At 42.0% G+C, this 27,330-nt stretch overlaps 1 long non-coding RNA gene and 1 pseudogene across 1 annotated transcript in view; one reads left to right on the top strand and one right to left on the bottom strand.

The window, feature by feature from the left end:
* LOC123857496 (uncharacterized) overlaps window positions 1–27,330 on the bottom strand; it is a 169,929-nt gene that overhangs the window by 24,421 nt on the left and 118,178 nt on the right. The gene's annotated exons all lie outside the window — the stretch shown is intronic.
* LOC123854319 (F-box only protein 27-like) overlaps window positions 24,936–27,330 on the top strand; it is a 34,619-nt pseudogene continuing 32,224 nt past the window's right edge.

Raw genomic sequence — 27,330 nt, 5'->3', positions numbered from 1 at the left:
GTCATGGGGAGAGATGAAATCAGAGAGTGAGCATAAAGAGAGTCGGGCATGGAACTCCATGGAACACAAACTTTGAAGACACTAACAAAGGAACAGAAGCCAGATAAGAAGCCTGAGAAGAAACAGTCTAAGAGAAAGAAGACCCTAAGTGGGGTAAGGCTGAGGCAGGAGACCAGAGAGAAAAAGGTTTTGAGACGAGCAAAGTGGTTAACATGGTCTAATGCAGCAAAGAAATCAAGTAGGAAAATAGTGTTCCCCGAATTTAGCAAATAAAATGTCACCAGTGACCATGGTGAAAACTCAGCTTCATTGAAGTCAGGACAGTGGAGGTAGTGGAGATGGAGGGGATACGATCTTCAGCAGAGCTTGCCTATGGAAAGCACAGAGGGAGCAAGGTGGTTAGAGGAAACACAAGGATTCAAGAGTCCGCTGCTGCTTTGTTTTCACATGTGAGACAAGAACATACATGGAGCGGGTAAGAAGTCAACAGAGAGGGAGGACCTAAATCCATATGAGAGACCAGAGTCACCTGCAAAGGGTGGGAGAAAAAGAACTGAGAGCACTAAAATAGGACACAAAAATGTATTTTAAAAAAACTATAATTAATCAAGGCACTAGGATGTTTTAATTAACTGCTATATAAAGTAAGAGAACAGAGATGAGAGCCCAGGGAGAGACCTGAGGATGGGTGTGTATATCTATGAATTTAGAAAAGGAAAAAGTGAGGCCATTTCTAACAGGGCAGGGAGAGAGTTTATTCAAGACTGTTTAATTCCATGTGGTTAATTATTTGGGGGAAAACTTAGATTCTTACTTCTTGTAATGTACCAAAACATACTCCAGATGGATTAGATGTTTAAATCTATGACATGAGGCCATACACAAAGTTATCAAAAAATATATATGGAAATAATAATATAATCTTGAATGAGGGTGGTCTTTCTAAATGGATTAGTATGTCCCAGGTGAGCCTGAAGAGGGATTCAGTTTGGCTCTGTTTGGTTAATGGGTGGGCTAGTGCAGCTGATACAGGTTGGGAGGTAAGTGTGTATTTTGTGACCTGATTTGCTTGGGGGTCAAAGGGCCTTCAGGGAGGAGCTGCAAACCCATCACTTGAAGGTGGGGGGTGAGGCAGCAGAAAGGAGTCAGTAGACATATATGGACTGAAACGGACAGAGTGCTATGGCAAAAGACGCCTGGCCTGGCTTCATGGACCAGATCTGAGCTCCCATGAAAGTAGCGACAGTTCTGACAGGAACACAGAATGGCCATAGCACAAGGAGCCCTGAAAGAACCATCCAGGCTCCCAGGAGGCCTTCTGGACCTGAGAGCACAAGGACTCATGCTTCCATGGAAGCTTCCAAGGTAAGGGCAGTAATGAGGTGTCAAAGCCTGCCACTCCTGACAAGTCAAGTGCAGAAACGCAGCAGAATAGTGACCACCTCCCCTGCTAGACACTTCCTTGTGTGCATAAGCCTTGTTCCACAAGTAGTAAACTGAGTAAGAAATGATTCAGAGGAGGATTCTGCAAGACAGTGGTGGTAGCATAATCTTTCAATCTCTCCGAATTACCACATAAAAACAGAGGCACTAGCCCAGGGAAACCAAAAACTGTGGAAGATATTTACAAAAAACTAGATGAGACAGATTAAATATGGTGACCAATCTTTGGTGGTTCTTCCCATGGAGAGTGGAAATCTCTCCCTCTACCCTGTGGATCTGGGGCTGGCCTTGTGGCTTGCTTTCAACAATCCAATGTGGCAGAAGTGACAGAGCATGACTCTTGAACCTCAGCTCTGGAGGACTGAAACTCGGCTGCCTGGTGAACAACCCAGCTCACCTCCCTAATGATGACACATCTCCATGAGTTAACAGATATTTATTTTATTAAGTTACCTTTTGATGATGATAGGGAACCAATTTGTTACTAAAAAACTGGATAAAGGGAAAGTATTTATCCTGCCTTTCCTATATGAATTGTGCCCCTATATGAACAAATAGTAGATGAGGTAAAAACAACCTTTTATAATAAAAGTATTTCAGGGGCCACCTGGCTGGCTCAGTTGGTAGAGCATGCGACTCTTGATCTCAGGGTTGTGACTTCAAGCCCCATGCTGGGTATAGAGATTACTTAAAAAAAATGAAATCTTTAGGGGCACCTGGGTGGCTCAGTCGTTGGGCGTCTGCCTTTGGCTCGGGTCATGATCCCAGGGTCCTGGGATCGAGCCCCGCATCGGGCTCCCTGCTCGGCGGGAGGCCTGCTTCTCCCTCTCCCACTCCCCCTGCTTGTGTTCCCTCTCTGGCTGTCTTTCTCTCTGTCAAATAAATAAAATCTTAAAAAAAAAAAAAATGAAATCTTTAAAAATAAAAGTATTTCAGCAAATAAATTTTTTAAAAGACGAATTAGAATATATCACCAACCTATAACACCAGTGAATTAAGATCTAGGCAATGAGTATCAATAGCTGCTAACATTACAAAAAAAAAGAGAGAGAGAGACAACAGACATTATGTGTCTCTTAATGAAAGAACACAGTACCACTTATAGTCTTGCCCAGGGGATCGAACAGGAGTTTCATCAAGACTCTGAACCAGTTGCCAATCTGCAGGAAACACAGAGGACAAAGGAACATGCTGAGGAAACAAATCATGGGATTGCAATCAACCAAATCCAGACTATGGGAAACTCTACAGATCAAGTATCTTGAATGGCAGGAAATGTGCAGATTAAAGAGTCTTAGAAGAAATACATACATACATATATATATGTGTGTATAAATGTATGTATATGTCTTAGAGGAAACACATGTATATATGGATATACATATTATATATATTTTTAAAATTTATGTTTATATATATATTTCTACATAAAATATATATTATATGTAGATATATAATAAAAGTTGGAAGTTCCAAGCTGTGGTGTCTATCACTTGGGTGATAAAACTATAACAAATAGAGTGATTTTGCATAATGGTAATAGTCTTTTGGGGGGAGGTGTTTTAGAAACCAATTAGGGACATGAACCAGGTGAACAGATACGCACAGTCAAAGGCGTGAAAGAGTATGTAAGACATTTGCAGAAGTGCATTGTGAAAGAAAGAAGTATGGGTATTATTTATGTTATTTTATGTAGGCGTTCATGTATGTATATTCCTTATCTCATTGTTCCACAGTGAACATATACTGATTTTGGTAAAAACAAATAAAGCAATTATTTTTCATTTTTAACAGAATAACATCAGTAAATAGAGAGTTCCTCCAGGTTTAGGATCTTCCAGGAGAGGGGCCTTATGGACCCACCCTCTGTAGCAGTTCTGGAAACTAGGCCTATCACACTTCGTGCCCAGCCCTTAAGATCACCCCATTCGCACCCCTTGCTTCGGTACAGGCACAACCACCAAGAGACCTTCAGATTATCATTTGGCTTCTCGTGTTATTTTCTTGCAAGGAGAGAAGGCACTGAATGGCTAACACGAGCATTCTTATATGCTTGATTATAATATTTCTGACTGTAAATTAAGAAACTTTAAAGTATGTATCGAGGGACTGGCTTAGGCCAAGAAGATGAACACTACTTTCTCTGAAACCCAGGAGAAGGTAAGTCTGAATGATGAGTTTATCACTTTTTAGTTTAAAACCCCTGGTTTCTTCATCCCCTGGACAGTGGGAGGTCAGTCATCTGCTGAGGCAGAGGAAGGCGGGAACAGCTGCCAAAAGTCAATGAGAAAGGGGGCACCTGTGTGGCTCAGTCAGTTAAGCTTAAAACTCTTAATTTTGGCTTAGGTCATGACCTCACGGTCTTGGGATTGACCCCCACGTCGGGCTCCCCGCTCAACAAAGAGTCTGTTTGAGGTTTCCCCCCCTGCCACTCCCCCTGCTTGCATGCACTCTCTCTCTCTCTCTCTTAAAAAAAAAGGCACTGGGCGCCTGGGTGGCTCAGTCGTTAAGCGTCTGCCTTCGGCTCAGGTCATGATCCCAGGGTCCTGGGATCGAGCCCTGCATCAGGCTCCCTGCTCGGCGGGAAGCCTGCTTCTCCCTCTCCCACTCCCCCTGCTTGTGTTCCTGCTCTCGCTATCTCTCTCTCTGTCAAATAAATAAATAAAATCTTTAAAAAGAAAAAAAGGCACTGAGAAAGAACTGAACCCAAGACAGGTGAAGGGATTACTTGCCAACCCTCCAGGCCGTCGGATGCACCACCTGGGCCAGCCAATCGGATCACTAAAAGGCACCCAAATTTGAAATCCCAGTTCAGGTTCAACTAGGACACACTACCACGCTTAGAAAGGCCACCCCCCTCCAGTTTAAATATTCACCTCTATTTTTTCCTAGTATCTTTGTTTTAAATTTAAATCTTTAGTTATTTTGGAATTTATTCAGATTCATTATATAAACCAGGAATCTAATTTTATTTTGTTTTTTTCCAAGTATGGGTCAGTTGTCTCAATACCACTGAACTAACCTATCCTTTCCCTACTGGTTTAAAATGCTGCCATTATCAGGACTGGCTACAAGGGAACACAAAACTAACTTTCATATGGAGAGGATTCTTCCGTATCTTTAGTTCAAAGTCAGTCATGGCTTCAAGGCAGAGGGCCAAAGCCTTGACTCCAAGACTTGACAAAGCGTAAGCTGGCTCATTTCCCGAAGTGTGTGCACAGCCACCAGCTATTTCTCTCCCATCAGGAAGTGACAACTGGTTGATCAAAACAAGGATTCTGAAATCGGACAACCTGAGTTTGCATCCTGGCTGACTCTTCACTTAGCCAAGTGACACTGGTTACAATACTTCAGCTTTCTGTATCTCAATCTCTCCCTCTGTAAAATGGGGCTAACAGAAGTACCTATTGCACAGGCAGCTGTGAGAATCAAATGAGATAAGGCTTTTAAAGTGCCTGAGTGATAATACCAGTGGAATGGCATCTTTCATAATCGGTGGTGACATCATTTTCATCAACATCTAGATAGGCTTATGAGGGACTGCAGCGAACTCATGTTCATTGTTCATTCATTCAGCAACTCCTATTAAGTATTTACTACGTTTCAGCAACCATTCTAGCAGTAAACAGCAAGGACAAGATCCCTACTGCCTCAGAATTTATATACTACTGGGGGAAGACAGTTAAACCAATGGCTAAACAAGCAAATATCTGGGAATGTGAACAGTGCTACAGTGAAAATAAAGCAGAGTGCTATGGTAGAACTTTACCCAGGAGCTTAATTTGAATTGACAGAGAAGGCCTCATTGAGGAGGTAAATTCTAAGGTTCAACCCAAATGAGAAGGAGTCAATCGGTAGTGTGTTGTTTTTCAAATACTTGGAGTTTTTCTACATATCTTACTGTTTTTAATTTTTTTTTTAAGTTTTTATCTGAATTCCAGTTAGTTAACATATAAGACTAGTTTCAGGTACACAATAGAGTGATTCAACACTTCCATATATCACTCTGTGCTCATCACAACAAGGGCACTCCTGAATCCTCATCACCTATGCAACCCATCCCCCATCCACCTCCTGTCTGGTAATCATCAGTTTGTTCTCTATAAGAGAGAAAGTCTATTTCTTGGTATGCCTCTCTCTTTCTCTCTTTTCTTTTCCCTTTGCTTGTTTGTTTCTTAAATTTCACATGAATGAAATCATATGGTATTTGTCTTTCTCTGCCTTATTTCACTTAGCATAATACTCTCCAGCTCCATCCATGTTGCAGCAAATGGCAAGATTTTGTTCTTTTTGATGGTTGAGTAATATTCCAATGTGTATGTATCTTCTTTATCCATTTATCAGTTCATAGGCACTTGCGCTGTTTCCTCAATTTGGCTTACTGCTTTTAATTTCTAATTCAGTTCCATAATCAGAAAACATGCTCCATATAATTTCATTCCTTGTAAATTTATTGAGACTTGTTTTATGCTCCAAGATATGGTCTGTCCTGATTAATGTACTATCTGCACTTGAAAAGAATGTATATTCTGCAGTTGTTGCATAGTGCTGTGAAACTACTAGATCAAAATGTTTGATAGTGTTATTTGTAGCTTCTCATTTTACCTGTATTTTTGTCTAGTTGTTCTATTCACTGGTGACAATGTTAAAGTTCTAATGATTATGGATACTGCCTCTCTCTCCCTTTAACCTTGTCAATGTTTGCTTCATGTATTTTGAAGTTGTTATTAGATGCATGCATACTTATGATTGCTCAGTTATGAACAAACCATTTTATCACTCTATGTCTCTCTTGATCACATTGTCTTAAAGTCTACTTTATCTAGTATCAATACAGCCAATCCAGCCATCTTATGTTCACTATTTGCATGTTACATATTAATCTATCCATTCACTTTTTAAAAAATATTTTATTTATTTATTTGATAGAGTGAGTAGGAGAGCACAAGCAGGGTGAACAGCAGGCAGAGGGAGAAGGAGAAGCAGGCTCCCCACTGCACAGAGAGCCCGATGCAAGGCTCGATCCCAGAACCCCGGGATCATAACCTGAGCTGAAGGCAGATGCCCAACCAATTGAGCCATCCAGGCACCCCCTCCATTCACTTTCAATCTGTATGTCTTTATATTTAAAATGGGTTGCTTACAGATAGCATAGAGTTGGATTTTGTATTTTTATACAGTTTGCTAATATCTACTTCCAATCAGCCCATTTACTGTATCTGCATTTAACACGATTATTCAAGTGATTAGATTTAGGTCTAACATTTTACCATTTTGTGTTTTGCCTGTCCTGTTTTTGTTCTTCTTCGCCTACCTTCTTTTGGGTTAGGCAAGCATTGTGTAGAACTCCATTTTAGTTTATCTACTAGCTTTTTAGGTAGACCTCTGCTTTTTGTTTTGTTTTAGTAGTTGCTGTAGGGATTATAATATACATCTCTAACATCCCACAGTCTACTTAAGTTAATGTTATACCATTTCACATACATGTCAGAACCTTGCGGCTAGTATCCAAAATCTATAAAGAACTTATCAAACTCAACACCCAAAGAGCAAATAATCCAATCAAGAAGTGGGCAGAAGACATGAACAGACATTTCTGCAAAGAAGACATACAGATGGCCAAGAGACACATGAAAAAGTGCTCAACATCACTGGGCATCAGGGAAATACAAATCAAAACCTCAATGAGATACCACCTCACACCAGTCAGAATGGCTAAAATTAATAAGTCAGGAAATGACAGATGTTGGCAAGGATGTGGAGAAAGAGGAATCCTCCTACACTGTTGGTGGGAATGCAAGCTGGTGCAGCCACCCTGGAAAACAGTATGGAGGTTCCTCAAAAAGTTGAAAATAGAACTACCCTACAACCCAGCAATTGCACTACTGGGTATTAACCCCAAAGATACAAATGTAGTGATCCAAAGGGGCACCTGCACCCCAGTGTTTATAGCAGCAATGTCCACAAGAGCCAAACCATGGAAAGAGCCTAGATGTCCATCAACAGATGATTGGAGAAAGAAGATGTGGCATATATATACAATGGAATATTATGCAGCCATCAAAAAAATGAAATCTTGCCATTTGCAACGACATGGATGGAACTAGAGGGTATGATGCTAAGCGAAATAAGTCAATCAGAGAAAGACAATTATCATATGATTTCACTGATATGTGGAATTTGAGAAACAAGACAGGATCATAGAGGAAGGGAGGGAAAAATGAAACAAGATGAAACCAGAGAGGGAGACAAACCATAAGAGACTCTTAATATCAGGAAATAAACTGAGGGTTGCTGGAGTGGAGGTGGGTGGGAGGGATGGGGTGGGGTGGCTGGGGATGGACATTGGGAAGGGTATGTGCTATGGTGAGTGCTGTGAATTGTGTAAGACTGCTGAATGACAGACCTGTACTCCTGAAACAAATAATACATCATATGTTAATTAAAAAAAAAAAAGAACCTTGCAACAGAACAGGTCCATTTTCCCCACTCCCATTCTTTATACTGGAGTTTTTATACATGTTAGATATTCATAAACCCTGAAACACAATGTTCTAATTTTCCCTTTCATATATATTTTAAAAGAGTTATAAGAAAAAAACCTTTTCATATTTATTTATTTATTTTTAAAGATTTTATTTATTTATTCATGGGAGACAGAGAGAGAGAGAGAGAGAAAGAAGCAGGCTCCCAAGGAGCAGGGAGCCCAATGTGGGACTCGATCCCAGGACCCTGGGATCATGACCTGAGCTGAAGGCAGACGCTTAACCATCTGAGCCACCCAGGCGCCCAACCCTTTCCTATTTAAAAACACATTTACCATATCCAGTATTCTTCACTCTTTCCTGAAGATCTAAATTTCCCTCTGGTATTATTTCCTTTCAGCCTGAAAAACTTCCTCTAGTGTTCCTTGTGGTGGGAAAAGCTGGCAATGAATTCTCGTAGCTTTTGCTTATCTGAAAATGTCCCCTCCCTAACTCCTTCAATATTAAAGGGTATTTTTCATATATATAGGATTCTGGGTTGATTTTGTTTTCTTTTAGCATTTAAAGGTATTGTTACACTGTTTTCAAGCCTCTAGTGATTACAAATCCACAGTCATTAATATCATCTCTCTTTCTGGCTGCTTTCGAGATTTACTCTTCATCTTCAGTCTTCTGAAGATTTGTTATGCTTTGCTGGAATATAGCTGTCTTTGTTTTTTTTTCCACTTGGGCTTCATTGGGTTTCACAAAAAATTATTAAATGTATAGCTTTAACTAAATATGGGACATTTTCAGCCATTATTTCTTCAAATATTTTCCTGTTCATTCTCTTTTCTCTACTTTTGGGACTCCAATTAAACATATATTAGACCTTTAACTACTGTTTGTAGGTACTGTTCCATAAGGTACTCTTCTGTTTTTAAAAGACTTCCTCTTTATTCTTCAGCTTGGATGATTTCTACTGATCTATTTTCAAGTATATAAACTCTTTCATTTGTTATGTCCAATTTTCTGCTAAGCTTATCCAGTGATTTTTTCCCCCCAGATATTGTATTTTTCAGTTCACAAATGTCCATTTGGTTCTTTTTATAGTTTCTCTTCCTCTGCTGAGATTTCCATCTGTTCACTGACTGTGAGAATATTCTCCCTTATGTACTTGAACATAGTTATAATAGCTGCTTTAAAATCCTTGCCTCCTTAATTCGACATCTAGTAATCTAGTAATGGGTATCCAAAGATTGCCTTGGCTTGGGTAAAAGTCATACTATTCAGTTTCTTCATATATCTAATAATTTTGTATTGTGTCCTACACAGTGAGAATGATGTGTTGTAAAGCCTCTGGACTCTGTAATATTTCTCCAAGTAGTGTTTATTATTATTACCTTATTGTAGTTTTGGCAGGCCAATTGACTTGATTGACTTGAAACTCCAAGTTCTGTTTCTCCTGCAGTGCATGGCAGCTGATAGCTCTGCTGAGTTTTTTTAACATTATTCTGGGTTGCATGGAGTCTACCCCAAGCAAGCATAATTCAGAGATCATCCAGAACTCTAGGCACTCCCTCCTTGCTCTATCCCATTTTTCAAGTGTAGAGTCCTTCTCAATCGTGTCTGCTTTTGATCATTCTCCAGGCCCTCCAGGTATTTATCCACTTTTTCTGGAGTTCATAGCTTTTATCTCCATGAGGGGTTAGTCTGATAGGAGTCAGCTAGATATTACTGGATGTAGTCCACTGAAAAATTTTTAATGGGGGAATGACAAGAACTTACTTCTTTAAGAGATAATTTTGGCTGCTATGGAGGGGAATGAACTGTTGCAGGAATCAATAGTGGAAGCAAGGAAACCAGTTATGAGGCCACTTTAATGGTCCATGAAAGAGTTGGGGTGGCTTGTACTAGGATGGGAGCAGAAGAAAAGGAGAAAACAGTATTTGCTGAGATTAGATGTGGTGAGTGAAATAAAAAACACTAGGATGACTCCTAGGTTTGTAGCCTGAGCATTTGGGTAAATAATGGTGTCTCTTAATGAAATGAAGGAGATTCAGAAAGAAGCAGGTTGGGAGTGGGATATATTAAGTATGAAGTGCCCATTAGTTACCAAAGAAAAAGTATCAAGTAGGTGGCCAGACAGATGACTCGAGTTCAAAGCACAGGTTAGAGCTAAAGGTGTAGATTTGTCGTCTTCAGTATCTATAGGATGTGTAACACAATGGGATTAAATAAGCTCACTTGAGGGAAGTGAAAATCAAGAGAGGTGGTTGCAGGAAAAAGACCTTGGACATTTGAAAATTTAAATGTTGAGCAGAGAAGAGGCCAGGAAATGAGAAAGCCAAGATGTATCCAAGCTAGGAGAAAAATCCTAGAGGGAAAAAAGTGCTTTGAGAAGGAACAAAGCAGTGAGTGCTGTTGTGACTCTGACAAATTAAAGACAGAGAACATCTTCTAGATCTAGCAGTGTGGAAAGGCATGGGTGGAGAAGATTCCGAAGACTGTGCAGACAGAGAGGAGAAGAAAACTCAAGTGGGGGAGGTGGCAAAATGGTGATTATGGAGAATCTTTGTGGAAGCTGCATTGTGAAAGGGAAAGAAATGGGGCAGTGGCTGAAGGGGGGATGTGGGTCAAGGAAAGCTTTGTTTGTTTAATATTGGAGTTATAAGAACATGTTTATATATTGATAGGGAAAATCCACTTATCTTTTCTGTATGAGCAAAGCTGAATTCAAATGTAGCCTGCCTGTTCTTGACTTCCATTTTTCTACTCCACGTCCCCAAAGAGGAGGAGAGGATTTATCTGTATTAAAGACAATGAAATGTATCTTCTCCCCCTCTTTGAGGATATAGAGTAGGAAACTATGTTAACCATGTAGTTATCAGGGGGAACAAAATCCCACTGTCATGTGATCGTCAATAGGCACCTTGTGGTCATTGATAGCAACAGTTCTACATTTAATACTGTGAAAATGTTAACCTTTATAAATGTAGGAAAACCCCAGTATATTAAGGGTATTTTCTCTGGGTGATATGGTCAATCAATTCTTTTAATGATGAGTTATATGGTTCTTTCCTATAATCCCAAGAAGAGCAATACAGTTTTATTATAAGAATACAGACTTTGGTATCACTCAGACCTAAGTTCAAGTTCTGGTTCTGCCTCTTCCTAATGCTGTACCTATTTTTAAAATGACAAATAGAGATTACTAGCCAAATATTTGTGTGTTTTCTAGACCTCATTAATACCATTAGTACATCTGGCTTTCCATTCTTGTGCTCCATGATTGCTCTGGTAATATGAACTGTAACCACTTTAAAATCTACCTCGGCATTGGAAAACTCTGAGTACGGGGAACCTGAGCCCTGCACTTAATATTTGCATTGCGGATGTGAAGATAGTCCACACCTCCAAGGGTTTCCGGCCACCAGGGATCACTAAATCGCATAAACAGCTGTCCGTGCAAAGTCCAAGAGGTTAATAATGAACAACTCTATTTTATCTGTGGCTAGGGAGGTGGACTCAGTGTTGTCAACACCAAGCGAACACACGGCAAAGCATTTCCCGAGAGAGATCCAGAGAGATAAGTCAGAGAGAAATGCACCTGTTAGAAAGATTATCCTTTTCCTGGGATTTCCTACTGGTTCCAACAACTGGTCATATTTGTCCACATGAGTCACTATTTCCACCCCCCGCCTCACTTATCTGAGCTAACAATACACAGAACAAAGACAAAAATTATATTTCCCCACAAAACCTATTAAAGGACAGGGCACCCTCCACATCAATGGAAAGGATCAGATTCCCCATCAAAAATCAAAGGAAAAGCTCTGAGAATGATAATATTTGGTGTCTAGAAATTATATTGAGAGTGACTTATTCAGAGACCATTGTTCTCATTTTGGGATCTGGAATTTGCCTGAAAATGAAGCAACGGGGAGAATAGATGTTTCCTGATGATTTGCATATATTTGGCATGCTATCCTGACTTCAAAACCATCAGAGTATCAAACCTAATAGTACACTTCAGAATGAAAAAGAAAAAACAGTGCCTCTCTTACAAGTAACAAAAGAAATATTCCAGGTAAGGCTTTTGAGTTTTCATCTAATTTTACACTCTGTCCCAGGAAATGGAGCTCCCATACTCTAGTGTTAAAAAACATTCCTTCTCTGGCCTCTTTAACATTCAAAATCAGCAGACAAGTCTTTATTACCACCAGCAACTCATCCACATTGCCCTCCACACACATACATGCCAGCTTGAGAAACTCAATCTTCCTGCTCCTAAAACATAAAAGGCTGCCTCGGCCCCATGGTGCCGAGGAGTCTAGGTATCCCAAGAAAGGGCTGAGATCATAGGCCACCCAGCCCCTCCCCTGGGAAGGGTCTGCTGACAGCAGCCAGGGAAACCACCACCGAGGGTAAAGGCTGTGGGTGAATTATTATTATTTTAAATTGTCTTCCAGATTGTAAAACTCCTTCCAGGTTTCCAGCCAGAATGAACAGCTTAGATCCTGCAGGAAACAGCAAAATTGCACAGAGAGGAGTTAATAGCATGAATATGCATGATGGCCAAACTGAGCAGGAAACTGGCATGTGCTATGGAGATCTAGGCTCCCTGGACTCCTAGCAGTTCATTTTTACCAGTCTAACAAATATTACCTGGCTCCCTTGGGAAAATTAAAGCACCCACAACAATCACAGAAGATTGAGGATTGGGATTCTTCCCGTTTTCATCAAAGGGGTGGGTTGGGACCTTTTTTTTTTTTTTTTTAAGATTTTATTTATTTTTCAACAGAGAGAGACAGTGAGAGAGGGAACACAAGCAGGGGGAGTGGGAGAGGGAGAAGCAGGCTTCCCGCGGAGCAGGGAGCCCGACGTGGGGCTCGATCCCGGGACCCTGGGATCATGACCTGAGCCGAAGGCAGACGCTTAACGACTGAGCCACCCAGGCGCCCGGGTTGGGACCTTTTAACAGGTAAATTTAAGTGTGTGTGTGTGTGTAAAAGAGAGAAAATTCAATATTTCAACTGTGTCCCTGGAAGATGTGAAGTACAGAGAAGGAAAAACTATACATCCCAGTTTTAATGGCAGGGTTTCTCAGTGTGCTCTCTGGGGCACCTGCAGCAAACTCACCTGATTCGTGAGTTTAAAATGCAGATTCCTGGGCTCATGCCCTCATAGATTATGTTTTAGGGACCCGAGGTAGGTCCTGGGAGTCTGCATTTTCCATACACTCCCCTAATGATTCTAACATACCCTAGAGTTTGAGAATCACTAGCACAGGGTATGAGAAGAACAATTACAGGGTTGAGCCTCATGGAATAAAACAGATTTCCTTCATCCCCATTTTCAGGTAGGCCAAAGTTACCACATAGTACCTATTAAGGACACATAATAAAGGTGAGATTGTTCAAAACACGGGGGCAGGACAACTGGTCATCCATGTGAAAAAAATAAAAACTCCACTCCTAACCCGCAGCATACACAAAAATAATTCTAGGTAAAAGAAAAATCTAAATGTAAAATATCAGCAATCCTTTAGCTTTCCAAGGGAAAAAAAACAACAACTGCATATCTACATTGCATAGCTAATTGAGTGACATGTAAATATTTTTTGAATAAGTTATAAAAAGCACAAAGTATAAGGGAATGATTTATCAATTTGGCTACATGAAATTTTTAAAATTCTTTATACATAAAAGACTCAAAATATAAAAGATAAGCAATGAGCTGGAGAAGTAAGTTATTTGGAACACCTAGATCTGATAGATTAGTATCCATACTTCATAAAGAACTCCTACAAATCAGTAGGAAATAAATAACCCAATATAGAGATGGACAAAGGATACAGACAGCCAAGTCACTGAAAAGAAAGCCAAAACGCCCAATAAACAAATGAAGAGATGCTCAATGTCACTAACAATCCAGCAAATGCAAACATTTAAAAAATTAGATAATATTTTCATACCCATCAGATTGGAAAAAAAACTTTTTAGATCTGATGAAATTACATGTTTGTGAGAATGTTAAGAAATGACAGCTCTTGGGGCGCTTGGGTGGCTCAGATGGCTAAGCGTTTGCCTTTGGCTCAGGTCATGATCCCAGAGTCCTGGGATCGAGCCCCGCATCGGACTCCCTGCTTGGCGGGTAACCTGCTTCGCCCTCTCCCTCTACCATTGCCCCTGCTTGTGCTCTCTCGCTCTCTCTGTCAAATAAATAAAATCTTTAAAAAAAGAAATGACAGCTCTTGTACATTGTGAAGGGCTCAATAAATTGATTTCATTGGTTTCAAGAGCAATTTCTTAATCTCTAGTTAATTTCAGGAGGTGCATTACCTTCTGACCTATCAATTCTCCTTCTAAATATGTAACAAAGGAAATTTCATATATGTGCACAAGAAACCGTGTATGAGAATGTTCACTTCAACAAAGTTTAAAATTTTATGTAACAAATTGGAAAATAAGGAGAATATTTTCCTTAAAGGCCAAAATAGCCATCAATAGGGTAGTGAATAAACAAGCAGTGTTATATTCATATAGTGAATTATGAGCAGCAGTTAAAATGAGATAGGTCTATTGAATTAACAGGGATAAACCTCCAACACATAATGTCAAAATAAAAGCATCTATCAAAAGGCTGTGTAGAAAATAATACCATTTAAGTAAATTATTAAAGTAGAAATGGTAATATATATTGTTACATGAACAATTAGATATAGCGGAAGGTATAAAACATGCATGCGAAAGAGGCACTTCAACTTTCCCTTAATGGTTTCCTTCTGGGGAAAGAGGGGAAGGACTTTAGCTGTAATGTTTCACATCTTAAAAAAATAATGATCTGAAGAGAATATGACAAAATGTAAACATAGTGCTCATCCGAATGGTGAGTAAACAGGTGTCTGTCACAGGATTCGTGTAGGCTTAAGTATTTCATAATTACAAGAAAAGATAAAAACAAAACCAGTATCAGCCACAAAGATGTGACTAGGGGGCGCCTGGGTGGCTCAGTTGGTTAAGCGACTGCCTTCGGCTCAGGTCATGATCCTGGAGTCCTGGGGTCGAGTCCCACATCGGGCTCCCTGCTCAGCAGGGAGTCTGCTTCTCCCTCTGACCCTCCTCCCTCTCATGCTCTCTGTCTCTCATTCTCTCTCTCGCAAATAAATAAAAAAATCTTAAAAAAAAAAAAAAAGATGTGACTAGGTTAGGTAGACTGGCATAGTCCATTATAGTTCAGTGATACCTAGAAAGCTCCAGAGAAGAAGTGGAGGGCACTAGTCTTTTCTTTTCTTTTTAAGATTTTATATATTTACTTGTCAGAGAGAGAGAACAAGCAGGGGGAGCAGCAGGCAGAGGCAGAAGCAGGCTCCCCGAGAAGCAAGCAGCCTGATGCGGGACTTGATCCCAGGACCCTGGGATCATGACCTAAGCCAAAGGCAGACGCTTAACGACTGAGCCACCCAGGCATCCCAGTACTAGTCTTTTCAAAGAAACATGGTGGGAATGAAGAAATAAAAGATTTTTCCAAGGGCTAACTCCTACAGGATTTGATTACAGGAAAAATAAAAGAAGTAGTATTTACTCACGGACCGAAGAAAGGAAATGCTGACAACCACAAATGTAAAATGCTGTCTTGACACGAAATGTTTTTAGCAGATAGAACATACTGTGGTTACATGATTTCTTATTAAATTTGTTATGAAAATAGCACCAAAGAAACCAAAGAGATGAGTTAGTGTGAAATCCAGAAAACTAAGGTATCCTTTGTGATATCCTGAAATAATACATTTGGTCAGAGGTTGGTCTCCAAACAAATCATATTCTGAGACTCAGAGGACTTAATCAGAGGCACAAAGTTTCCCTTGAAGTCATGGCCAAAGGGCTGGGAGTTTCACGAGAGGGTATCCTTCCCTGAATATCCAAAAATGAACACAATCAGGAGGGAGGGAAATGATTCTGGATCAGAATTTAGTACATAGTAGATGCTCAGTGCACATTCGTTGAACTCACAGAACAGTCTCAATAAACAGAAGACAAACTGAGGCAACCAGGCAAAGAAGCAACGGGATACCTTAATTCTTTCAGTGAAATTCTAGCATCCTGAACCATATATACTTTCCACTTTAACTTCAGTTTTTATCCCCTTTTTCTCCATGTTTTTGTTACCTTCTACTTTTTGCTTTTGTTAACGTGGCCCCAGGGTTATTTCGTCAGGTTTCTAAGTCTGTCAGTTGCTGATGGAGTGATTTGTGCTTTGAAAAGCACTGTCGGAAGAAAAGCCTTTCATTTTGCCAAAGAACTTGTGTCAACCCCAAAGCCACTATTTCATGCAGGTATCTAGAAGCCAGGTGCGGCAGGAGAAGCTGGGCCGCTCCCCTGTCCCAGGGTATAAATTTTTATTAATCAAACCAAATATAATAGGATTCTTCTTGCCAGTGACTGTTTCAGGAATGAGCAATGTTACAGCTCTGGCCATTGAGATGGGAGGAAAGTCTGCTGAGAAATTCATTTTGCCCCTAAAAAGAAAGACAGGATTGTTCCCTTTCCCTGTTTCTCAAATTGCTCGTGTAAAATGATATCCTTAGAGACTGCAGCCATCCTGTGACATGGACAAACCTAAGGGGGAAAGCCATACATGGAGAATGGCAGAATGGGAAGATAGGAAAAACGTGAGTCCTCGATCCTCTTGTGAACCAACCCTGGAACAGCCCTACCCTAGGATTTTCTGCTAAGTGAGCTAGTAGATGTCCTCAATATTTAAGCTAATTTTAATTGGGAAACTCTGGGGACAGAGTTTCCTGTAGCAGAAATTCTCCTAATAGTGACCTCCTACCCAAAACTGTGTTTATCACATTCCATTAGGTGAGATCTCAGCCCAAAGTGTCTCTGTGAAGACAGTCCACAGCTTTTAAAATTGGGGTCACTGGGCCCCAAGAGAAATTCATTACTTGAGGACTTGCAATCTGTCTTCTCCTGGGCAGCATTTTAGAGAGCCCACAATTCTGGCAAGCATGCGTCCACTCTACAAACATCTGAGTACCACGTATAAGCCAGGCACTATTTTAGAAGTTGGGAATTACAGCGGCAAACAAGAACGTCACGGTCGCTTTACCCATGGAGCTTCCATTCGAGGGTGAGGGGCAACAACGATAAACAAGTAAACAAATAAGATGACTCCAGTAGTGGTAAGTGCCATGCAGGAAACGAACCAGAGGGCGGTGAGCAAGTGACTGTCAAGACGCACAGCCATTTCAGACAAGGTAGTGGCAAAGGTCTGAGAAAGTGACATCTGAGGGCAAATCAGAGAAGGAACCAGCACAGGTGAATCTGGGGACAGTTTCCCAGGCAGAAGTAAACACCTTGTGCAAAGACCCTGGGGGTGGGGGTTGGGAGGATGATGAGTCTGGGGTGCTTTAGGAACAGAAGGAGCATGCAAGGGGCTGGAAAAGCATTAGAGAAGCAGAGCACTGGTCGACAAAGTCGGAAAATGCTGGAGTTACCAGGTCAGGTAAAGCCTGGAAGATTGGCAGGAGGTCTGGCTGTTACTCCATGCGCTAAGGAAATCCACTGGTACGCTGGCAGGGAGGGCATGACAACCCATGATCCAATTATCAGGAGGTTTCACTGCCATCTGCCCTCTGGTCGATTGCTAAAAAGGGCCATTTTATCTCTTTCTCAGAGCCCTAAATGAATCACAGTGCCCTGGGATGCAGCCTGAGCCTAGGGAGCCAAAGACGGGGGCTGGCGATGGAGAGGTTCTCACTCTGGTGCTATCCCACACAGTCCATTTGGGAGCTGGCTCGTGTCCATGAGGGAGATATGGAATCCGACATGTTAAATAGTCAACAAAACAAAACACCAAATCCACTTCATCGATTTCACTGTCCTGTTGGAGGCCTCACAACAAGCAGCAAAACTTTCTTCAAAAAAAAAAAAAAAACTAGGTCAGGGCTCTTCTGCTTGGTAGCGCACTGAACACTGGGCAAACTCCAAAAGGAACCGCTCCACTTGGAGGTCCCTACTGAGCAATTTGAGTGATGTCAGTACTGAGGGCCTCCGAAAGCCGTACGGTTTCTGAACCTGACCTCACCCGTGGTTTTCCTGGTAACTTTTTAAAACCATTACTTCCTGCCCTGTGCTTTATTTATCCCACATGTTTATTTTCTATACAGTCTATTCCAAAACAGAGCTCTGTGTGAGTTTCCAGGTCACAGCGTCCCATCAGGGCAAACTTAACAGATGTGGGATGAGCTGGAAGGTAAAAGAAGCCATCACTGCTGATGCTGAGTGCAGCCTGCCACTGCTGAGCTGGGTTCTTGCTCTGGGGCCAGCCAGGGAAAGTCAGCATGTGGGATCTGTGCTGTCAGTCCTCCTTCTCAGAAGGACATCCTGTGGGCAGGGAATGTCTCCCCAGCCCCCACACCCCAGAGCGTTCGTTGCTGACATATTCAACATGAGGGTGGAGGTCAAAGAGATGTCCACAGATTCCTGAGAAGCCTGCTTTCATTTCTTTTTTCTTCTGAGGGCACCAGCAATTTCCTTCCATTTAATTCATTCTTTGGGTCTCCTGGCACAGTCGGCTGTTGTCACGGCAACGGGGACCAGCAATGCTGCTCTCTGAGGTTAATGCACCCTGTGGCCCACTGCCCACTGGTCTCAGCTCATCTCCAACAGCCCTGCCTGCCCCCCAGCAGCCTGGCACCACCGCAGGACCAAGAGCCCACAGGACTTTCAGACAAGATTGATGTCTCTTGCTCCTCCACCAGATCCCAACAAATAATAATAAAAAAGCCTCTCTAGAAAACCAAACCCCAAACCTTTGAACTCAGTTTTGCTAAACTAAAATTGATCTTTCATGTGCCTGAAACCACAAGCAGAAGCTTGGTTTTGGCTGTGGGCTGTTTTCTTTGAACTCTTCTGCCTAGGAAACTCATTCTTCAGCACCTTATGAGGGCGGTTCGGTACTACCAGGCCTGAATCCATGATGGTGGTAGTGATGAGCACAGTATTAATGGAAAGTACTGGAATGTAGGCACAATCAAGGAGAAAGGCTTTCCTGGGTTCTTTATCCTTTGTTATTATTTATTATATAGTATTTATTATTACCGTATTGCCAGTATCTAGAACCTAACATAAATCCTGTCTGTTTTCCCAGATACAGAAAATGAGCATAGATGAAGAAGTGATTGACCCATGTTCATATAGTAGGGGGCAGAACTGGAATTTGAACAGTCTAGAATGAAATGCTTGCTCTTCACATTACATTCATCCCTGAAACATCCACTGTGTGTCATATGTGCTAGATGCTATAGAGCTATAAACAAAAGAGACAAAGCGCCTCATGAAGCTTATGTGGGGACTAAGGTGCAGAGAGGGTGAGTAATTTGTCTAAGGTCACACAGCAGGGGGAGCTGGCATTTGAACTCAGCTCAGCATTCTGACTCCAGAGCCTGCCCTCTTCTTTCTCAAACAGAATGGGAGGAACTGGCCTAGTTGCGCCCTGGAAACTGTAACTAGAAGATGAAAATGGGGACATGTAGTGGATTGCAGCCGCTGTCCCCTTCACCTCCGAGTAAGGTCCCTTGTCGGTAGGGTTCACTCAGATGGCCTTGTGACTATGGAGCCAACTGGTCTACCATGAGGCAGAGGCAGAGACCCTTTCTACCTCTGCCATCAGGATGGCCCAAACTCTGAGGAAAACACCATGAGGAGATGGTTTACACCAACACTGTCCTTCCAGATTGTAGGCAGCCTGAGACATCTGACTTAACTCTTCCAGCAACAGGGTCAGGTCTGCTCCTGTTCGCAATGGAATAATCGGAATTCCACCTGGAGAACAAAATGACTTATTAAGTGAAACCAGACATCACTCCCCAGGTCCAAGTGTAAAAGCTCTGAGTGGTGCATCTGTACTTTCAATGAAGCAGAGATGTTGTGTCCTGGGACTTCCGACACCTAAAGACAAACACATTTGAGAGGATGAAGGTGCCAGAAAGGGCCAGATATGTGTTTTTAAATTTCTTTCTTTCTTGGATTAAAAAAAGAAAGAAAGAAAGAAAAGAAGAAAAAGGTAGGTTACCCTGAATAAACGTGGTACAGTTTTCTTTTTTTGAATTGAATTTAACTAGATCAATGGTGAAAGCAAAGGGAAGAGAATGAGGGGAATAAAAGAAAGACAGGAAAAAAAGGGGGGAGGGTTGAAAAAGTAGAAAGAGGGAGACAGAAGAGGGAAGTCCCTCCAAAAGAGGTAAAGAAAAATATGAGGATGAAGCGGCAAGGGGACGATGACAGAGGATCAGGACAAAATGCAAGAGAGACTAAAATCAAGATAGGTGACCAGAGGAAAAGTGGAGAAAAAAGACAGTTATTTTCTGCATTGGTTTTCCAAATGACCCTCCACCTGGGGCTCTGGCCCCCCCTCCCCTTAGCCATTGCTCAGGGGACTCTCTATCAGTCTACTGAAGAGGCAGGAGGCTATCAGTTTACAAGAAGAGAGGAAGCAGAGGAAGAGGAAAGAAAGCAGACAAATTACTAAATGAGGAAGCCAATTATCCAGTGCACCATACTTCAAGCTGTCAGTAGGCTGCTATTCCTCAGGCACCTTGGAGCAAAGTGGGACTTAGAACTCTAGAGTTTGCTGCCATCTGGCCTCTCCAATAAGATCATCTATACAGACTTCCCCCTGGCCACCTCCAACTGCTAGCACGCTGAGTGAAATCTTTCCAAGTCAGAGACCATTATTATGGCACCACTGGATCACAGGATCACAAAAGCAAAAGAGGCTTCCAAATAAAACCACCCAGGAGCCATCTCGGTTTCCTATTTGTACAAACAATGGGGCTTGTTTGGAGCCTTCTGCTGACTTCTCTAACAGCCACAAACCTAAAAAGCCAAAAGCAATAGACACTTGCTTTAGTCAAGAAGCTGGAGATGGGGCCCGGTGAAAGATCTTTCGTAACTGCCAAAGGCTGGTACACGGAAGGCGGTTCAGCACACAAGTAGCTTAATGGATGGGGAATTCTTTATTTTCACATAAAGCCCTCAGAAATGTTGACGCAGAACAAAGTAAATGCACCTAGCCACACAGGCTGACCAGGGCATAGCTGTGTAAGAGCGGCCCCCATACCGTTTGACATGGGGAGGTGAGGGCAGAGGAGGTCAGACAGGGGATCAAAATGTCTGGAAAAGGATTCTGTTAGTCTGTGGCAGGTTCCACTTTGCAAGAAATACGAGTTACCGAGGAAAGCTGGGGCAGGGGGCAAACAGCAACAGCACGATTATATAACATCTCCATCCTGAGTAAGCAGCCGAACAAACTCCAGCCGCAGGGACGTCTGCAAAGTTTAAATTTATGATATACTATATTTTCTTGTTCCCTGCATACACTCAGGTGACGTGTGGTTGGCCTCAATGTGAAGGAAAGCAAAGAACCCTAAGAAAGGGAAAATGTCAGGTGTACAGTGATAAGGTTACCTGTGGGATAAAAGACGTGGGCCTTTCAGGGATGACTACATGCTTACGTCCCTCTGAAAGCAGAAATGGTACATCAGCCTCTCCCCTCACCAGCGTGCTGCCTAATTCCAGAAACGACTCTCTCCTTCTCCATAGAGAGTGATGACTATAACTCTGGAAAACATTTATAGTGACTGATACACCCACTTTCATGCTCTGGAGGGAAAACTGATTAGTCACATTCACAGTTTCTATAACAACGATTCTCAGTGTGAGGCCCGTGGACTACTTGCGTCAAAATCACCAGGGGCACTTGTCAAGAGTACTGACTGCTGAACTGAAGTTTCTTGGGAGTGGGGCTCAGGAATCTACATTTTTTAAAGTAGCTCTGCTGGGGATTCTTTCAAACTCGCAAGTTTGAAAACCACTCTTCTATCACAAGCTATCCATGGAACCCTTCCTTCTTTCTCTCCAGCCAGCTCTCTTCCTTCCTTCCTTCCTTCCTTCCTTGCCTCCCTCCTCCACCTATTACAACCTCCATTCGAGGCATGGTGTTGAGTGCTAATGACGCAAACGCGGAGCTCACACTGCAAATGGGTGCAGCAAGGAAGCCCAAAGGGAAACGTGTGTCCCTAGCTCTACTCGAAAAGCTATCAAACTACAAGAAGATCAGTTTGGCTTCCTTCTGTGAAATGTAGGACTTCTAAAATATAGTTGAGGAAATTAACACACACGGTAACAATCACAAGTGAGACATAGTCACTTCCATAGACCATTTCCATTGGGAAGAAGGCTGGAAACATAAGCACATTTATCAAGTTTGCCAGTAAGTCTTTGCCCCATACACTGTTCTTATCTAGTTTTTGACTGTGACATACAGAGCATAGCCATCTTCACTTAGTGTGAATAAGAAATATATCCACTGAGGTCTGTGCCAAGGGCATAACCATCTGAACAAGTAAGTGAAGGGTGGCAGGAGACACCTGACATGGAGGCCAGGAAATTCTCACCCACGGGCAGGAATTTGTACCAGGCCTGCCATTATTCACTCCAAGGCAAAGACAAGAAGAGATTGGCACAAAAAGCTGCTGGGAAGTGATTCTGGAGATGGCCATGGGTTGGTCTTGTTCATCTTCTCATTATAGCAACATGTTCCATGTGAGAGGAAATACAGTGGCTCGGAATTACATTCTGGCCCAAATTCTGATCCCAATACTTTGCCTCGGGCAACACAGACTAGATATTCAGCCATGTCTGGTATAGACCCTGACACCCTTCATCAGTGCCCCAGTCAGCTGAGAAGCAATCCCCTTTCTGTGAAGGGGAACTCATTCTTGCCAGTTCCCAAGGAATCACCATCTTTGTGCACCACCTGGGTCAGCCTCTGGGGGCCCTTCCCTCTGCTCTCCTCTAACCTCACGTGAGTCCCAGATCCCATCACACTGTCCTGTCCCAGTTCACAGTCTCTTCTACAACAGCGCCCTTGACCCTTCTCCATCCTCCTTCCCTCCATCTTTTCAACCACCACAAGCTTTCAAAGGAGGATGAAACAAACTCCTTGACCAAGTTTTGCATGTATTTTAGTTCTACAAATAAATAGGGGGAAAGATCTCCAAGAATTTCATGTCACCCATAAAATACGCTTGTGAGGTATATTGGTTTCCTGCTAGACAAAGAAAAGAAAAAACGAGCACATCGTATACACAATGGGAGGTTCGGGAGATGGCAGCATTGAGGTTTCAGCTCTGCTAGTCCAACTTAAAGAAGACAGCAGTGGACCAGAAGGAAACCCTGTCTGATCACTCTTTAAAAATAATTCCATTGCCTGGTAAGAAACAACTTATTTTCTGTGAGGTGGGAAGCTAGGTGGGCCATCAGTCGAGCTGCAGAGCAAATCTACCTTGGGAAAGAATCCACTGGTCTTACAGTCAAATTATCATATTTCTGCCCATTTGGATTTTGCTTAAAGCTACCTTTTACACTGGTTTTTAAACTGTGTTCAGAGTTATGCCCAACATGTGTTTGTTCACCTCCAGGTCCTGCCCATAGATTGGAGTATCAGATCAAGAAAAACAACACCTCAAAAAGCTTGAAAACCACTGGCATAGCACAATAGTTTCCCTGGGGTCTCAGGTGCTCGGCCAAGGCAGAAGATGAAAACAGAATAAAGAAAGAAAGGAAATCACTCAACCTCAAGACCGCTGTTGGCCACATCAGCTTGGCCGGAAATCTCGCAACAGATTACGCTGGCTCTGGCAACTGCCAAATATTTGGGCCAGGGTGGGGTGGGCAAGAGAAATACCTTTCTCAGGGAGACATTTTCACCCTCTTTCTATTCTGTGGATTCATGTAAAGTGATTTCACAGAAAATTAGCAGCAGCTGATACAAATAATAAGGAAACCCTCCAAAGACTACAACTCGGCAGTTCTAGCAACTCGGGCTAAATTAGAGAATTCACAGGTCTTGAGCTCCACAATTATTTTTAATTGCCTTAGTTAACCGTCTCTGTGACCCATGGTCAACAACAACCTTCAGTGAATAGCCAGGACATGGGCTCTTGAATCCGTTCTACTGAAGCAGACCCCGGAAACTCCCTTAAAACCAGGATGTGCAATTTTTCAGCAAGAAGGAGAGGTGAGGGGAAGGGTGTGATATGTATTCCACCCAATTTATAAAAAGAACCCTGAGTTTTTAGAAAATCTTGTCTAGTGTAGGTCTCGGCCTTAAAGTTTTCTAGGAAACAACCTAACTGCCTCAGAAGAAGTAGTTCCAGACTCATCACCTGTGGGCCTGTGGGGAGAGCACAGCCAGACAAAACGAGGGAAGAGGAAAAGTAGCAATTACTTGCTGCCCTTATGCCCCCAGCTGCCACCCTCCCCTCTCCGCTTCCTGCCTGGTGATTTCTCACATACTCAGTAATGTCATCCCCATCATCCTCACCCTCATTTCTGAGCTCTGACTATGTGCCTGGCATTTTGTTTTACAGACACCACACCTCATTAGTTCTCACAGTATCCTTATAAGGCAGATATTATCATTACCAGCATTTACAGGTGATACACCTTGGGCTCCAAAATTTTAAAGGACAACCCGGGTCACAGCCAGTAAGTGGTGGAGCAAGACTCCGAGTCACCCCTTTGACTCCAGACCCTGTGCACTTAGGCAGCATAAAGAGAAAAGGAGGTATTAGCTCCATTTACCAAGTGAAGGAGGCACTGAGGCACGACCAGGGAAAATACATAAAAAGGCTTAAAAACCAGACATTCGCAGAAAGCTAAGCCAAAGCAGATTCAGTGGTACAGAACTACTTAGTATAATTTGAGGGGATTTCAGTATACAAAGCAAGAAATTTATGAGTAATTTAGATTCAGTGAATTTAAAAAGAAAAAGAAAGAAAGAAACCTTTGATTTCTTTAGTGACATAATGCTGGGAAGACTTCCCTTTGAAGATTTCTGGTCCTGGATAGGAATATGCAAGGCAAATAAAAATATGAGAGGCATATCAAGGGGTCCTCTGGAACTCAAAGTTTTGTTTCAGTAAACTCAGTTGCCTGAGAGTGGTCCGTAGAGATGACTACAGAAGATGGGAAAACTGATAATAACATGTTCCCTGGTGTCAACTTTGAAGACTTAAGAAGCTGTAAACGGTACCTTTAGAAGTAATCACAGAGGAGTTTTCATTAAGAGCATTAAAGAAAAAAATCAAACCTGCATTTATCCCAGTGCTTCGAAAGATGCTGTGAAAGGAAAATATTCCCGTTGCTAATAACCTCTTTACTCTTCAGCAGCAAGCTCAGTGGTTCAGAAGTATGCAGTCCGGCCATACACAGAAATGGTAAGAAATGGCAAGACTCCCATTTGTTACCTGCAGAGATAATATGTTACAGAATGCTTTCAAGATCATGAAGATGTTACTGATGAGATATTAAATCGTTCCATGAATGATGGGCAGACCTTATGCTGGGCAGGATAGGGCACCAAAGAGGTGATAGCAATTTAGTGGACAGTGCAGAAAATGAAAAAGCCTTGGGTTGACAAGAGATCCCCAAAGTGACCTGACTCCTTCTGTATCTAAAATGGAACCACAGTTCTTTGTCACTTAATAGAATGGGTAGGTTAGATTCCACTGATGGAGGCTCCAGCCTCAGCTCAGATGGAAGGGAAAACCAATCCCTCATCCCACGACGGAGACAAATTCCATCAGGAACGTCCCCTGCATACAGCCAGGACATCTGCCACAACATACCCAGTGATCACAAACAAGTAGATTTGGGTTTGCAAGGTAATGCATACATACTCACACCTGGCATCCAGTATTTTCCCCACAAGCATCTTTGACGCAAGCATTTTAACTGTAAGCATTTTCACCGCAAACATTTTCACCACCTAACTAATTGGCCGTAAGGTAATTTTGCCATAAAACATAAACTCATGAAAAATAATAAAACAGTGACATTTATTTAAAAGAACACAAAAAAACATGAAAAATGAATGACAGAAGTAAAAAGACTTTATTGCAAAACACAAAATATTTGAATACATTCAAAACGTATAGCGTAGATTCATGGCAATACTGTACAAATAACTGATTTCATTTTGTTGACTGCCCCCAAGCACTTGCCTTCAAGGTTTTTTTGTTCATACTATTATACATCATTTTTGTTTGTTGATACATCTCCTCATTCTGCATCACACTTTTTTCTCCAATATTTCTTTCTTCATCAAGAGAGGTATCAGCTTCCAGATACTAGAACGCTTATTGGCACCCGAGCTTTGTATTGCACTATGAAAGCCTTCTACACTGGTGTTTGTTGTTGGTAGATCATCATCACACTGGAATGTTGACAGACGTTCTAAAGTCCTCTAGGAAATGTGGGTTCAAAACTGTGTGACAGTGTAGAGACCATTATGATGGCTAAGATTTATATAATATAAAAATGGGAATACCCTATCAATTGAAAAATGAAACCAAACTGTCAACCAGTTGATTAAGCCAGCAACCTGTCAAACCAAACTGTCAACCAAGTTATTTTTTATCTTTTAAGGTAGAACTGCCTTACAGCCAATTGGTTATGCAGTGAAAATGCTTCTGGCAAAGATGCTTCCTGGAAATTCCCTAGAACCCTGACACATACACACTTACACACACCCCGAGATTTGGGGGAATAGATAAAATTCTGAAGTGAAATCTTCTGGCTTTGTTTATAAGAACAATGTATTTCTGGGGGAAAAAAAGTGGGGGAGGGGTGCCTGGGTGTCTCAGTCTGTTGAGTGTCCCACTTTTGACTTTGGCTCAGGTCATGATCTCAGGGTTGTGAAATTGAGCCCCACTTCGGGTTCTGTGCTGGGCATGGAGCCTGCTTAGGATTCACTCTCCCCCCCTCCTTTTCCCCCTTCCTCTCTTCCTCCAAAAAAAAAAAAAAAAAAAAAGTATTTCTGCATCACTTACATAATTAGAAGTAATTTTAAGATATTTAAATATATCAGGCATGTCATTCCCAGCAATGGGACTCCCTCCCCTTCACATAAAAGAAACAAAATAAATTAACTCTCCTTCACCCTAGGAGACTGCCAACATAATTTCTCAATTCATTCACTCCTTCCACAAACATTTTCTGAGAGCCTACTATGTGCAAAGCTGTGTTCTATGCACTGGTCTCTTATCTCGGCACAGAGCCTCCACTCTAGAGTTTCTTCATTCCCTGATACTCTCCATAATTCATCTTCTAATCCCAAACTTTTTTCCACCCATGTTCCCCCAGGCCCATGAGCTCTGGTTTCCAAACTCTCACCCAAGCCTCAACCTTCACCAGGAGCCATGCTTTTGGGCGCTCTACTCCTCCTCAACAAATAATAATGCAACCATTAGCCTCCGTACCAGTTAACTACACCTATTCCAACCCTGACCTGACCGGGAGCACTCCCAAGTCTACAAAGTTGGGGCATAGGGAGGGGTATTTTCCAC

Source organism: Mirounga angustirostris, unplaced genomic scaffold (assembly GCF_029215605.1).
Source record: "Mirounga angustirostris isolate CCGP_5_RB_7025 unplaced genomic scaffold, mMirAng1.0.hap1 SCAF_7, whole genome shotgun sequence".
Taxonomy (NCBI): domain Eukaryota; kingdom Metazoa; phylum Chordata; class Mammalia; order Carnivora; family Phocidae; genus Mirounga; species Mirounga angustirostris.
Note: the sequence above shows the minus strand (reverse complement) of the source record. Positions and strands in the feature narration are given on the sequence as shown.